Below are 16689 nucleotides of genomic sequence, written 5' to 3'. Positions count from 1 at the left end.
CCATGACAATGCTAACATGCTGATGTTTAGCAGGTATAATGTTTAAAGCTAGAGTGCGGGACTTTAACATATAAATGAACGTCCGTTACATTCAAGCCCTTGCCAAACAAGTTCACATAATGCTGATTAAGCCTATCGCCGGCAGGTAAATCTCTAATTGGCAGTAAACCGGAGTTTTTATATCTGACATTCCCTGCTGGCTCACCAGGAAGCAGGGAACAATCCAGAGCCATGTAGAGAGCTCTGCGATCCGCCATTGCTGTAAAAAAAAAAGGTCCATTGGAGAGAATGTTTATTATTGAGAATTGTTTATTGTTTATTTTGTTTATGATTGTATAGTTTGTGTTAATATGCTTTGGCAACATTGTATTGTATGCAGTCATGCCAATAAAGTCACTTGTATTGAAATTGAATGGAGATGGTGCAACTCTCTCATGGCTCTGGGGCAACCGTAGTACCAAGTACCAAAAAATAATCATTATTAAAAGAAAGTCATCCTTCAGAGGAAGGATTAATGTAAAAAAAAAAGAAAGCGATCGATGGCGAGGACAAACACGGATAACCATTGGTGTAGCTTTAGCTTTTCCTTGTTGGACAGCGCTGAGAGACGGGACTGAGGGCAGACACAGCTGTCACGTTACTGCTCTTGAACAGGTTGGTAAAATATTTGGAGTAGGCTATGTAGCTATTACATTTACTCTACCTAAATGATGGATTGTTGTCTTGGAACTGTGGAAATTTCTCTGTATTTTTGTAACTATTTCTGAACAGGAGCCTGGGGCGAGCTCACTGTAGGCATGCATCATAAACACACGTCCACACGTTTGAAAGGCTAAAGTTGTCATACCACTAATGATACAATACATGCAATGTATTTTTTTTGTTTTCTAAGATCTTTGTGGAGCTGTTTCGCCACCACCCAGAATTTATTAAAGAAAATTCCAGCTCTGAGCAGCTCGAAAATCGACTATTTAGCATGCATGCTGTCTTGTTTGAGTATGCTTCATTTGGTCATTTTTCCAGTGTGAACACACTACATACTCAAAACCTGCTTACAAATAACACGACTTTACAGTTTCAAATTGCGTGCAGTGCATATGCCAATTTTGTGTGCAGGCGATACGCCAACCCTTCCCATTAACTTCTGTGGAGAGCAGATGCATCCAAATACTGTGCCACGCATCATCTTGACTGGCATGACGTCACCAGCGAGGCTCAGTTTGGTTTAGTCACCAAAACTAAATGGTAAATGGACTGTAGTTGTATACACCTTTCGCCCACTCAAAGCACTTTACACTACATGTCATTTACTGATGGCAGGTATCAACTGCTCATCAGTGCAAAGAAATTAACTCACACACACACACAATTTGGGATTCAGTATCTTGCCCAAGGGCCCACACTGGCTGGGGGGAGCTGGGATCGAACCGCCGATCTTCTGATTAGAGAACGACCCTTGCCTTGCCTTTTGGCGTCTGCCAAGAGGGCAGGGGACCTGTGCACCCTGTCTGTGCAGTCTTGTATGTCTGTCAGCGCCGACGGGGTCGGTGGCACTGCGTCTGAACCCGTCCTTTCAGCCCAAAGTTATCACCTCTTCATTCAGGTCTAGGGTCATTTGCCTGAAGGCTTCTTTTCCCCTCACACTGACACCTTGTGTCCACTGCACGCTCTGGGCTGTTTTGTGGAGCGCACGGTGGTCTGTCAGGAAGCCCAACGGGCTGTTTGCCTGCCACAGCAGTCGGGCTCAAGGGGCCCCTCTGTTTGTGCAGCGGCTCGCTCACAGGATTTGCGAAGCAGGAGTTATGAGGCGAAGGATCACGCTCCTCCTCCGGAGGACCTGAGGACACACTACATGAAGGGCATCACGTCCGCTGGCTGTGGTGCTTTTCAGGGGTGTGTCAGTGGAGAACATTTGTCGCCTCCTGGTCTTCCACCTTGACCTTTGTGCAGTCATATCTCAGGAACATGACTGCAGATTCTGTGTCTCATTCGGTTGCTTGGTGCACTTTCTGGGTGGGGACCTCATCTGTAGCAGACTGAGGTGCTTTTTGGTAACACCCAGCTTTTGCTGGACTGCTGTCGTTTCTTGATATTTTGGCAAGGTTTGGACTAAAGTTGTTTCGGGCCCAGCTGGAAGTACATCTCATCCCTTGGCCTTCGCCTTAGGTTTTAACTAATAACGAAGCCCATTAGAGAGCAGCGCACATACAAAATAGAAGTAGTAGTTACCTGAATGTAACTCCAGTTCTGTGAGTATGCGCGTAGCCCTCTAACCACAAGCCCAGCTAGTCCTGGTTGTGAATTTCAAAGGGAGACAAGCAATGAATGGGAGACGAGCAATGCGAAGCCAATTAGAGGGCTACGCAGAACTGGAGTTACATCCAGGTGACTACTATTTTTTGATTCAGCGAATCACTTCATGGTATTATAAGGGGGATGGGGTGGTACACAAACAACTCACGCTCCATCCATCATTTGTTTTGTTCGGACAACTTTTCAACTAGCTAGCGCGCTATGCTAGCTAGCTGTCTGCTTATCAACTCCTTGATCATAACAAAATATGCTAACTTTCACCACTGCTCATTTTAGAAAGGCCACCGCAAGAAAATGTGTTCTTTGTTTAGATTATCAAACGGACAATGGATCGTAGATGTTTGTTTCTGGCTGTCAGCATTAGCTAGTGTAGCTAGCGAGCCTTCATTTCCCCAGGATCGTGCCCGGTGGGAGGAGAGGCCCCTAGTTCTGTGAGCCAATGGGGCAAGCATGAGTAGTAGGGTTCTGTCCACCAAAATCTGTTTCTGAACAAATTTGAGGCACGAAATGAGCAATCCAGTTACTGAATCTTCACTCAGATCTACAAGGCCTAACTAATTTAAAAGTTTGCTCTGACTTTCGTAACACAAGGGCTGCACTGCCGGCTGCCACTGCTAGCCTATTAGCTTACTACCATAATTTCCCATACAGGTTAGCGAGTTAGCTAACATTAGCTTGCAGTTTACTGCATACAACCTGTACGCCTGAGATCAGCAACTAACTACTTAACTAAAACGCCATAGGTTTTCTTTGTCATTTTCCTGATCCTTATTATAATTATAATATTATTATTATTATTAATATATTCTGTTACTGATATCTTGCATCAGCCATCGGGTCGCAATAATTCCTGCATGAGAGGGGCCTGAGGAGAGTATGGTCTGAGGATGGAGGTCTGAGGTGCTGCAGTTGGACACTCTTGGTAAAATGACACACTGTCTCTGCACAATGGAAGTCCAGCCTGGTATTGGCAAATCACCGGCACGCCAAATTGGACTTTGTTGTATACACTGCACACAATTTGAAAGTGTAAAGTTGTGTTATTTGCACTCAGATTGAAGAGAACGGGCTGGGATCTGGGACACGCTGTAAATTATTTTGACCTGATGATGGTGCTAGGTGAATAGTTAGGCATCGCCAAAGTGATAATAATTTATCCTAAGCGGGACATGAATGTCTGAACCACAATTCTTGACAATCCATCCAGTAGTTGTTGAGATACTTTAGTCTAGACCAAAGTGGTGGACCAACCTGACCGACTGTTGCTAGCATGGCTAAAAAGCTAGATGACTTACAAATTTGCAGTGCAAAAGTGACATTGCTGATTTTTGCAGCAAAAACACATAATTTCTTTAGTGGAAAGTCTAACCCAACTAATTTAATTATTGCACAGGGCAGGTGGCAGGTAAAAGGCCTCATGAACACACACACACACACACACACACACACACACACACACACCTGTCTTCTTGCTCCCCAGCGCTCAGGAGATTGTCAGCAGCACAGACAACGAGCCAGCCATAAGTCCAAGTTAATGACAGCCAGTTTCCTCCTGTAGCCAAACACTTACACACACACACACACCATAAGCCTTGCACACACTCCAGAGGCACCGTTATGGGCTCTAATCAGAACGACAAATGATGTGTCACAAAGAGTGGGAGATGAGTTAGAAGAATCATTCAGTCTCTTTCGCTCTCAGAGAGTAATAAGGTGAAGAAATGTAGCTGGAGAAATGTGGAGTGGAAAGACATATAGAGGGGGAAAGAGAGAACAGGGGATGGGATAGTGTGGAGTGAGAGGGAGAAAAGTGTGTGTCTGTGTGTGTGTGCGGTGTCAAGTTGATGAATGTGGTAGCAGGAGCCATTGTGGTGGAGGAGGAGTAGGAGGCCACCAGATAACAGCAGAGCAAGGCCTAAGCTGTCTCACACCATGAATAAAACACCATGAAAATCCCTGTCTCTCTCTCTCTCTCTCTCTCTCTCTCTCTCACACACACACACACACACACACACATTTCTAATTACCTTTGGATGACTTTATCTTTCTGTTTCATTGAGTTATTTAAATGGTAAGTATCAGACTGTGGGATAAGTGCTCTGTATGCTGCCCCAGCTTGTCTAAGATAACCTGCACATGTATATGTACTGTATAGAGTACATATGCACACACACATGCTTAGTGAACTATCCACTCTCCCCCCACAACTCAAAAGTAGTGCAAAGTTTGCTTGCTGGCAAGTGATAAGAAACAAATTGAACAGTGATGTGGTTTCACCTCTTTTATGTCTTTATGGCGCCCTCTAGTGACGCTGGCAGGAACTGAGAAAAGCTTCATCCTGCTCACTGTACTGCTACATGGATTTTCCCACTTTACACTATAACAGCCGTTTCAGTGTGGAGCAATGAAGATGTTAATCAAAATGTTATGATGTTAGATATGTTAAAACATATTGCGAGGGAATGCAAAAGTAGTTCTCAAAAACATTCTCGCCGTGACCTTTAAGGGGCTGAATATATCTGTACGGAGAATCTGCAACAAAAAGATGGTCAGCATAACAGAAACAGACCGTGTAAAGGAAATTCAGAAGTTTGTTTCTAAACGCATCATAAATGTTAAAAATGTATTGCTTAAAACATGTTACGAAGACTGTTAACTATGTAGTACTGAACTGTGGAGTTAGACCGTTTTTCACCATCTTTGTGTTCAGGATTTTTTGGGCGGGGCTGAAACCATGGCTCCATGACGCACTGGAGTCACCGAGCGTGGCCCCTCCCCTAACACTACAATAACTAACTTTGCTGTTAGTTACTACAGCCTACAGGTTGCTAGCTAGCTATGCCTTCGTCCCGCCAATGCATATTCCCTGAATGCAAGAAATTACGAAACAGCTCGGCCTCCTCATTTAAATTTCTCAAGAATTATGAGATCAAGAAAAGGTGGATTGATTTTGTGAAGATCCACCTTGATGGAGAGCTATGGATCACCACCAACACCCACCTCTGCCTCTGCATTTTACACCTGATAGTTTTACAAACTTTCATCGGAGATAACTGGGATTCAGTGATAAGCCGCTGTTACTGGGGAATGGGGCTGAACCAACTATCTGAGCAGCGTGTGTGCGTCGTGGAACCGCTGTCTGTGTGGACACCACACATGTGCGAGCCGCAGCAGTTCAGCGAGACAGCCACCACACACAGGTAGAGAGAGGAAGGCAGTGTGGCCCAAGCGTAACTATTTTGGAGTAATCCCATACAAATCCTCCTCATTTTAGACTTTACCTGGCCGCATTGCATTTCAATGAAAATTCTGGCTTACCCAAGCGAGGACTGCAGCAGGAGAACTGCAGTTCCAAATAAAATTTCCCAAGGCCAAGAGAGGGGAACATGTTGTGTGCCATGGTCAAGGCCAAATATACTACTGGTTAGGTAATTCTCAATTGTCTGTTGGTATTTCCATACTAATATATGCATGATTCCAAACACATCCGCCCCGCTGGCGAGATTTTGGCACCACCTGAGCGACAAGGTGTAGTACATTTGCCAGTGTGACACAATTCCTAGCAGTAAACACAACATTTCTATTGCAGTTACTTTGGTAACAATTTGTCAACAGTTGAAACCATATGAATGACTCAAACTATATGCTATGTTATGTGCTCTCTCCTGTGTTTTAGAGTATGTGACTGAGCTTACGGACCTCCTCTTTAACGAGGTCATCCATGACCCTTCACGCTTTGTGGCTGAGATGAATGCAGTGGCTGTTCCTGGATTCCTGTGCTCACAGTATGAGCGACCTGAGAAATCAGACGCAATTGCTAGCCATGTGTTCAGGCTCAGCTGTGTTTAACCCCACAACCCCTTCCCTAATCAGCTGTTTTCTGCCAGCATGTAAGTCATCATCTCACCGTACTAATCTGGCCCTTAATCAAAATTTTGTTATTTGGGTAATATATACATTACATTAGGCCTGTTGCAATAATTACATTATCGACTTATTGTATGATATATGATAACATGATAGTAAGATTTGACAAGAGTGTTTTCCCCACGTGCAGCTGTCATCGTCTTCCTCCAGCATATCTGCCTGCCTCCTGCCTCGGTCCGTCCCTGCACTAGAGCCCCACCAGCCTCCATGTTAAAAAAAGTTAAGTTGTGACACACATACAAACATGTCATTACTCAAAAACAGCTGTCCAAGACTTCTATGATATTTATTAAAAGTGTATTGAATGCATAATTGTGTACATAACAAATTACAGTATAAAAGACTTTAAATTTAAATGGGAGGTTTAAAGTCTGTGTACTCCCCATCTTCATCCGGGTACTCCTGATGAATACGGAGCACAACACAAGAAGGTATGACAACCCTGTTGTGCTTTCCCAGGTTTCTCCGGCACGACTGTAATGACAAAATAACAACAAAATGTCATGTCATGTGGCAATTTTATATTTATCTAGGTTTGCTTTGGGTCCGTGGTCTTCTTTCTGATAATTACAATACAAACGGACACTGTGGAGTTGTTGTTATCAATATCTGGTGTCTTTTTAGAACACTTATGTTGATAGATTAATTCTCGCCAGCAGGTGGTGCTATGAATGTAATATTAATATGTCACAGCCAAGTGCCTGAAAAATATGCTTTGTTAATTTCTTCCAGTTCTACTCTGTCAGCATTTTCAAGGAATCGTCTCAGTAAAGAAGACAATACACCTCTGCTTAGCTGCGCTCATGTCGAACAGTGTGGGCAGAACAACCCCTCTGAAAGTAGTTAAGTTTATGTCTTTGATTGATACATTAAACAAAAACAGCCTTAGTCTTATTTTTTCCTTTTTTTCCAGGTCTTTCAGAACGGGACCCCAGAAGACGCCAGTTTGAGTCATTAACCTGCAGTCTGCCTCAAATCATTTTGGCTGTATGAATCGACCAGGACATAGACAGCAGTTGTTATGTTTTTCCAGTGACTTTCCACAACCATCGAGCAAAAATTTCAGAATAATTATCCCATTAATGCATGTTACTAACTCTACATTTTATCGTTCCGGTAGTTTTGTGCTTTCTCGTCTCTTATCTCTCCTTCTGTCGCTTTCAGCAGGTATTTCTGCCTCAGGAGCTGCAGAGTCTGGATCTGTGATTGCTGGAACACTGCTGCTGTCTCTATGGTGGAGAGGAGGTTGCGTGGCTCAGATCCTACTTAGTGGGCATCACCTGCAGCTGCGTAATTGTCCTTCTGGATCCATCCAGATCCTCTTCACTTATGTTTTACAATCTACATTTTGTCATCATAATTGTTTGTACTATTTGTACAAACAATACATATACATATACATTTTGTACTGTATTTTCTGTTGTGAATCTATTCTGTACACACGACATCTATTGCATGTCTGTCCCTCCTGGGAGAGGGATCCCTCCTCTGTAGCTCTTCCCGAGGTTTCTCTTCATATATATACATATATATATATATATATATATATATATATATATATATATATATATATATATATATATATATATATATATATATATATATATATATATATATACATATATATATATATATATACATATATATATATAAAATTGGTGAGATAGAGAGAAAGGGAGACTCCTTATCTAACAAATTAGTTAACGATGCAATAGCTGTGCACTATCCATCACAGTGAAAAAATAATTTAGTTTGATGCTACTTTAGTTTGTTCCAACAAACTGGTCCCTCACATTCTTTCACACAGGTTGATCCTTCCTGTGCCTTCTTCTTTCAACAGGACTAACAGACTGGAAGTCTAAAGCCACAACAGCAGCCCATTGAGGCTGTGATGTTCAATACACACCAGAAAACTTGGACAGATGAAGACTGTGGAGGCAACCATACCATAAGTGGGGCAAAAAAAATGAAATGTTTGACCTGAAGGTGACACTGAGAAAAGGCTACATTGTAACCTAAATAAAACAGGTTTATCCTCTGATGAGCATGACATTCCCAGTAATACACTGCTCTGCAGATGCTGTGGCAACCCATCCTGTAAATTCTGATATTTTGTGTACAATGTTGACAGTCTGGCTGGAGAGTGGCACTAAAGAACAAGCTAAGAGGCCAAATACACTCAGCCTTTTTCACAGCAGCACTGTGTATTTCTTTAAGACAATCTTTGATTCCTCAGAGTTATCTTGCATTTTAGGACCATTTGATTGGCAAGCTCTCAGATCCTAATCAGAGTCTTCATTTTTGCTTTGTTTGATTTGTGCACAGGGAAGAGGGTTTTTGTTGCAGGTGCAGGTCATTATGTGAGGATGAATTATCATTCAATTAGTGGGGGCACGTGTCATTATATACACTACATGGCCAAATCTATGTGGACACCTGAACATTACACCCACATGTCATTGTTAAGCATCGCATTCCAAAAACCATGGGGAATTAACATGCTGCTATAACAGGCTCCACCTTTCTGAGAAGTGTCGTGTGCAGGCCTGTCATGTTCTTCCACACCAAACTGGGAAAACCTTTTTTTTATGGACCCGGCTCTGTGCACGGGGGCATTGTCATGTTGAAACAGGAAAGGCCTTCTCTGAACTGTTGCCACAAAGTTGGAAGCACACTGCTATCTGAAATATACTTGTGTACTGTAGCATTAAGATTCTCATTAGAAGGAAGATTTGGAACTAAAAACAACCCCAGACCATAAATACACAAAAGTATATGGACAGGGATGTATTAAATAGTATATTGCTTTTGGGAGATAGAATGGGAAAAACTGGAAGTGTTTCTAGTATGGTGAATACACTACGTTCAGGGGCGTTACCATTAAGAATGGGGCAGTTTTAATCAGATCATCCAAATGATACTTTAAACTTGACTCCCTATGTTGTCAGGGAAAAGCGAGCAGATTTCAGTGCTGATCCAAGTTCTTTTGGGGTGTTAGGCCTCATTTGAACACCAAAAAACACACTTGAAGAAAGATTCCTGGATATGTCTACTTGAAGTCTAAAACAAGTGACATATTTAAAGATTTAAAGTAGGGATGAGCGAGTACACCATTATCTGTATCTGTATCTGTTCTAACTAACTAAATGATCTGTATTCGTATCCGGGCTTAAACCAGACATGGGTGGTTACTACTGGTGTGACTAACCAGAAGTTGTTCATTTAAGCCGGAAATTGATATGGGTTGATCAGAAGTTGCTATATTTATTAGAAAACTATTTACAGAACAACCTCAGAATTGAGCTTCAGAGCAATGTTTTTGATCACAAGAGTAAGAGAACTATTTACAGAACTAGGTTTTTAATAAAAGTTGCTATATATAACAAGTACAGATATTGACACATTTTACTCTGATGATACTCATACTCGTAAAAAGGATATTATCTGTACCGGATATTCGTTTCAGCCGAGTACTCGCTCAACCCTAATTTAAAGACCCCTTACATGTTGGCTCTGTTCCTCCAAAACAAGGACTGTAATGCTGTAGTACTTGATAGGAGCCATGGAGCCTATATCATTTTATACTATTATAGTATAAAATGATTTACACCAAAATTAGCGTGTATATGCAGGTTTTTGAGTGAATGCTGATTGTACCCTCTCACACTGAAGACAAAAGCCAGATGTTAGTGGGTGTTAGCGGATTTTTCCCAGTGTAAAATGGGTATCATATTAAAATTATATCTATATTCAGAAAGGCATACACAGGCAGATGTAATTTACTTCAACAGAACTGGATTGAACAATTTGCAACATTTTAAAATATTTAATAGGTGCACAAGAAGGGTTGGGTGGGGAGGGGTGGAGGTTTGGGGAGGAAGGGATAAGAGGGGGTGAGGTAGGAGGGGAAGGGGTAGAAGGGGTAGAAGGGGGTGGGGGAAGGGGTAGGAGGGGAGAAGGGGTAGGAAGGGGGGAGTGGGTAAGGTAGGAAGGGGGTGGAGGGTAGGGGTAGGGGTTTCAGGAGGAAGGATGTTGGGCTGATGTCTGACCTGAGTCAAACCGGCAGCAGGTTTCTCCTCCTTACTGTTGCTTTTCAGTTTGCACGCCTGTTCTTCTTTTTCTTCCCCTCTTCTTCTTTGCCTTCTTCTCATTTTTCTCATTCATTTCCTTCTCTTCATTCCTCTTCAACTCCTTCTCCTCCTTTTCATTTTCTTTGTTCTCCATCTTTTCTTTCCTCTCTTTCTCCATTCTTTCTTTCTCCTCCTTTTCCATCTTTTCTTTCCTCTCTTGCTTTGCCTTTTCTTTCTCCACCTTTTCTTTCCTCTCTTTCTCCATCTTTTCTTTCTCCTCCTTTTCCATCTTTTCTTTCCTCTCTTTCTTTGCCTTTTCTTTCTCCAGCTTTTCTTTCCTCTCTCTTTCTCCATCTTTTCTTTCTCCACCTTTTCCATCTGTTCTTTCCTCTCTTTCTTTGCCTTTTCTTTCTCCACATTTTCCATCTTTTCTTTTCTTCCTTTCTCTTCTTCTCATTTTTCTCCTCCTCCTCCTCCTCTTTCATTTTCTTCTCCTCCTGTTCCTTTCTATCTTTTTCTCAGACTGCTCCTGCTCCTTTGTGTTGAAAGTGAGCTTCTGAAAAGAGAAAAACAGTATATGTTTTACTGCAAAAGCTCATTCTGAACCCATCTAAAACAAGCTGTTAGAATCCAACAAGTCATTATTCTGAAGCATAGCGATGAGCTGAGGCAGCGTACCTGCAGCTGGTTGTTCTTGGACACGAGGCTCGCCTCCAGAGCATCACATGTGCTCTTCCACTGCTCTTCGCTCCTCTTCAGCTCCTTCTCCATCTGAGACAGCAGGCCCAGGGTCTCCATGTGGGCTCTTGTTCTAGCCCGCCTTTTTTTGGTGACCCTTTTGAGGAGGTCATCTTTTGTTTGAGCTCCTCTTGGAGCTGGCTCACCTCCACCTGCCTGTTTCCCAGCAGGCCAATCTGCTCCTTCAGAGCTTTGTTTTCCTCCTTGAGAGACTTTATCTCAGTGATGGCAGAGTACAAGGCATCTCTGAGTCCCTGCACAACTGAGTTAGGAAGCTGCTCGGAGTGCTGCAGCTGCACCGCAGCCGGCCTGATTGGGCCGTATAATGCAGCACCAAACTGCATTGGCCAAAATGCCTGAAAGACAGAAACATACATGTAGTTCTTCTGTTGACATTTGATACACAAAGAACTACTATGTGCACTTACTATTTTTCAGTTTCACTTGAGTTTGTTTGGGGTTAAGTGTGGGTAACAATAAATGATTCAAGTTGTGACACTCTAACATCTATCTTCTTTCTAGAAAATGATTTAAGCAACACATTGCTGAAAAAGTGTTCACCAAAATGTCTGTCCGGGTCAAATGAGAAAAGCTTACCCGGTTTCTTGAGCGGATCTTCTGTCCATGTCAAGATATTGGCTGTAAATATAGTAGTCGTACTTCACAGTTGGAGTTCAACTTGAAACTGTATTGTAGTTTCAGAGTTGTGGTACTTTCTGATATAGTTGTTGTTGTAGTTACTGAAGTTGTATTTTGCAATTGTTGAGAGTTTGTTTTCACCAAAGACAGAGAGGTAGTACTCAGCTCAGGTTGTTAAATGTAAATGAGGTTTTCTACAGGAGCAGGAGACAACCAAGATGTTCATTATGATGTCAGTGTTCTACAATGATTGTGATGATGGAGCATTCTCATCATGTGTTCTAGCTTCTCAGAATTCTAACAAAGACCTTAATAGCATTTTCTAACTACCTCTGATCTGATTAATTTTCCAAAATCATGCAGTTTTGGTAGAAGCACTATTGAAAAATATTAACTTTTTAATATTAACTTTTTGTTTATTATTAACTTTTTGTTTAATATGCACAGAGCACAGAAAAACAACATATTTTTATTGGTCAGACGGAGTGAACAGACTTTTGTTCTTGAAAGCAATAGGAGACAGTAAAGGTGACACTATGTTTCCGCCCCAATCAGTATCATGTATTACTACTTGCACACCTGGGGCCCACATTGTCAAAAACATACAAGAAATCAATGAACACAAAAGCTCTATAAGGCATAAAGAGCCAAACTACTTGAAGTGTACTGTGTATCCCTTCTCTTCGGATCCCCAACAAAGAAGACTAGACTGTTTTCCTTTAACAGGTGTCAATAGACAATATCAATGTCGGCAAAAAGCCAGCCCTCCAACAACAACAGTACTTTTATTCAAACATAAAGCAGGACAGTTTTTATGGTGTGTGGATAACCAGGTACCAGCTACATCTCCAGTCTCATGGTGCAACATAGAAGATACATTTGCATATATGAGTAATTTTTTGCTAAATGAGTATTAACATATAAGCTTCTGTTACTGTGTTAGTCATTACTTACTAATGGGAAAGTGAAATCTGCTCTCAGACACAATCCTAAAACAGACAGTTTTATAAAACAATTAATCAATCAACTTTTCTTAAGCAAATCAAAATAATACTCAAACAAACTAAACATACTGAAAACATATAAGCCTGCATATCCATTGCGCCTGTAAAATCACAATTGCGCCCCCTTCAATAACGCTGTAAAAAAAAACTGGCCCAAGGTTGAACCGAATTGCCGACTCCTGGTGTATATGAAGGTGTTTATTACAGTTTGTCCATCAGAATGCACTGAATTATAAAATGACCCACTCAGTACACATCTTGGACACAATTCTTTACCAATGAAATTCATGGGATCATAAAATATTGGTTTATGTTGCAAAGCCAACAACTAATGTGCATGTTAAATACGCATCAGACTTTAGCATCAAGTAGTGGTATTCAAGCCAGTTTCAATCTCTGCCAGTTGATCTTCATAACAATTTAGAAACATGATGTGTTTTGGGAAATGGTTGATAAAATTGAAAAGTATACATGATATTTGTAAATTGGTTGTAACCATTTTATTAAAGTCCCCCTCCACCCAAAAATGTGTTTTGTTTATTGTTACTTCACTTTAGGTGTCTTCACTGTGCAGAATGGTATATGCACAGTTTTTTTTATGAACTTTATTATTTATTCATTTTTTTACACACATTGACAATAATGCTAAAGCGCTTGTGAGTGACAGTGTCATGTTATAGTGCAGCAGAAAAACAACAACATACAATATATAGCAACTATAAGAAAAACACACCTCCAACAGTCAGCTTGGTCATATGTCACATATTACAGTAAACATAATAACTTCACCCTTCAGGTCAGAATACAAATAAACAAATGAGAATAATAAATAAATAAGAAGATAAAATGGAATCTCATTCGAGGATAACTGTGAAGGTGTAGGCAAAATAAGGCCCGACATCTTCTTACATTTCTTGGAAGAGCTTTTCAGTGTATATTGGATTTTTTCAAGCTGTAAATTATTGAAAATGTCTTTTATCCACAGAGTGTGAGAAGGCAGTGTTGGTGATTTCCCTCTCATCAGTATTAGCCAATAATGCCACAAAAGCCGTCAGATCCGCTTGAAGCCTAGGAAACAGCAACTGAGGGATGCCAACAGAGCAGTAATAGCATTAGGCTCGATAAGTGTCCCAGTTACCTCCGTCAAAGTATTGAAGATCGCAGTCCAGTAGTTATGCGGAGATTTACACGACCAAAACATATGCACATGGTTTGCAGGTGTTTGATGACATTTTTCACAAGAGGGGTCAATATTGTCATAAATTTAGAGATGCCTAACTTTGGTCCAATTAGTGCAGGGAACAACTTTACATTGAATCAACCCATGTCTGGCGCAGACAGATGAGGTATGCATGTTTAAGAATATCCCCCCCAAAATTCCTCAGAGATCCCCCTCCCCCAAATCCTCCACCCAAAGATCCCTACCCCCAAAATCACACCTTTCATCACAGGGACCTGAGTGAGAAAAGCATCTGGAGGCATCTCATCAGGCAGGTTAGGGAACTGGGCATATCTATCTAGCTTACAAAACTACGAATTTGCAGGTATCTAAAAAAATTATGTTTAGGAAGAGAGAATTGTTTAATTCTGAGTTTGAACCATATGGAAAATGCACGATCCGATATAGAGGAGGAAAAGCTTGATTTGCAGCTTGTGGAACAGAGGTAGAAAAAGTTTGCAAACCAAGGTGACATTTAAACTGGTTCCAAATTCTTAAGGAGGTTTTAACAATTACATTTTTAACATAGAGGAGAAGGCAGTTGATGGGGGAGTGTATAAGAGCGGTCAGCGACACAGGTTTAGAGGAAAAAGACTCCATAGCCAACCAAGCAGGAGGGGTTGGTGGAATGTGTCAGATCTGAGCCAATATTATAAAATTCTAAGGTTAGTAGCAGTCATAAAATCTAAAGTTTGGTAAGGCCATTCCTCCAAGATGCTTCGGTCTCTGTGAAAAGTCCTTATATAGTCTCTGGGTTTTTTTGTTCCAAATAAACTCCAAACTTAGACTATCAATTTTCCAAAAAAACTCTTGAGGGAGGAAAATAGGTATACACTAAAATAGATAGGAGAACTTTGGGAGAGTATTTTTACAGAGTTGATCCTCGCAGCTAAATTTTGTGGGAGCAGTGACCAGCATTCAAAGTCAAAGTTGCATATGTGCTAAACAAGGTGTAAAATTGGCATTAAAAAGATTTTTGTATTTGAGATTCCAAGATATGTAAAACGTTGCCGAGACATTTTAAATGTACAGAAGAAGGTCGTCCACATAAAGAGAGACCCTTTGTTCTGTGCCGTTCCAGGTAATCTCTGTGATGCAGGGGTTAGAGAGAAGCGCCATGGCGCTGATAGCGACAGCGAACAGCAGGGGGCTCAAAGGGCAACCTTGTCTGGTGGACTTATGTAGAGGAAAGTATTCTGATTGAGTATTATTTGTTCTAACTGAGGCTTGAGGAGAGGAATAGAGTTTATCCCAGGTAATAATTCGAGTCGAATTTATGTAGAGTATGAAAGAGATAGCCCCACTCCACGCAATCAAAAGCTTTCTCAACCTCCAATGATATTAATGCTTCTGGAGCAGTGAAGTTAGATGGATTATAAATTATATTGAATAACCATCTTAAATTTTAAAAAAGAATGTCTATTTCTAATTAAACCTGTATGATCAAGGGAGATAATAGATGGAAGTTTAGCCTCAAGGCGCAAAGCTAGTAATTTAAAGTTTACATTCAGCAGGCTGATGGGACATAACGAGGTACAGGACAGAGGGTCCTTATTCTTTTTTAAAATAAGGGAGATTGAGGTTTGGTTGAGGGTTTGGGGCAGAGACCCAAATGCTTCATTAAAACATGTCAGTTAAGATGGGGGCTAATTTATGTAAAAACTTCTTATAGAACTCAGCAGAATAGCCTGCTAATCCTGGACATTTACCACATTCCATAGCTGCTGTAGTGAGCTCTTCAACAGTGTTTCTTTCCAAATAATCGACAAAGTCAGGGTGAACGGTAGGGATATCAAGTGAATTAAAGAAATTATCCAAATGTGAAGAATCACCTGTGTTTTCAGAATTAGTCTATACAGAGATGCGTAAAAATCTTTAAACTCATCATTAATTTTCTTAGGATCAATTGATTGCCTGAAGATGTTTGGATTTGGGGAATTTGGTGAGATGATGTCTGTCACAGTTGATAGGCTAGCAATCTGCTGGCCTAATCCCCATGCTCGTTATAGGTGTATCTGGTTTTTAGTATCATTTGTGCATGTGCAGTTTGATACTAGGATGTTTTCACATTCACCTGACGGGGAAGGTTTTTCTGTGTTCACCTTAAATCTCAGTTTAAAACGAGCATGTATGAGATGATTTTGTGACACCACAACTAGTTTGGGTGTGGAGGCCCATCCTGGACCAGTTTGTAACTTATACAAAAGTGTGATGTGGAAACTTGAATCCTCCAGTAAAAACACTACGGTGGCCAACAAGGGCAAACGCACTGCAACTAGAAAACACATGCAAATAGACAAAACACAAGCAAATTAAGAAAATATCTTAATCAATTTGACAACACATGTGCTGCAAATACACACAACCAAGCACAGAAGCATGCTGCAAATACACAGAACAACAACAAAGTATTAATAGAGGACACTAAAAGGAGCTGAACAGCTTGGACACGCTTGTTGTTGCCATGGTTTGTTTTATACGGTACATAGGAAACACTATTTATGTGCACTTGGTCACTCCAACGTTCAGAACAGGCAAGAGTCTGTCATCACTGATGAACTTGGTATTATCTGATTAACAGCAGTTTTCCAACATTTTTTTTCAAATTCCTTCAAATTTACCGTAATTTTCAGTTTCAAAAATGTTTTACAAACTTTTTTAAAATCTCCTGCTCCCACGAGGTAAGTGCACGCTGCAGATCAGACTGCGCAAAGTGGAGAAACAGTTGCCTACAAAATAAAATAACAGAAAAAAAAATGACCGGATGAAACTGACGTGA

General features: G+C 40.9%; 1 long non-coding RNA gene across 6 annotated transcripts; it reads left to right on the top strand.

Annotated features, from left to right (window-relative positions):
• Nucleotides 1–607: 607 nt before the first annotated feature.
• Nucleotides 608–10081, top strand: LOC122873359. 6 transcript variants are annotated; one of them, XR_006377420.1, is made up of 7 exons: nucleotides 2324–2385; nucleotides 3144–3235; nucleotides 5990–6203; nucleotides 6371–6459; nucleotides 6973–7079; nucleotides 7163–7530; nucleotides 8081–10081. It is a non-coding gene; the product is annotated as an uncharacterized LOC122873359 (long non-coding RNA). The 6 variants fall into 6 exon arrangements; XR_006377421.1 differs by lacking the exons at nucleotides 2324–2385; nucleotides 3144–3235 and adding an exon at nucleotides 608–654; XR_006377419.1 differs by lacking the exon at nucleotides 3144–3235 and having other exon boundaries at nucleotides 2243–2385; nucleotides 6973–7082.
• The last annotated feature ends 6608 nt before the right edge of the window (nucleotides 10082–16689 follow it).

Source organism: Siniperca chuatsi, linkage group LG3 (genome assembly GCF_020085105.1).
Source record: "Siniperca chuatsi isolate FFG_IHB_CAS linkage group LG3, ASM2008510v1, whole genome shotgun sequence".
Classification (NCBI taxonomy): domain Eukaryota; kingdom Metazoa; phylum Chordata; class Actinopteri; order Centrarchiformes; family Sinipercidae; genus Siniperca; species Siniperca chuatsi.
Note: the sequence above shows the minus strand (reverse complement) of the source record. Positions and strands in the feature narration are given on the sequence as shown.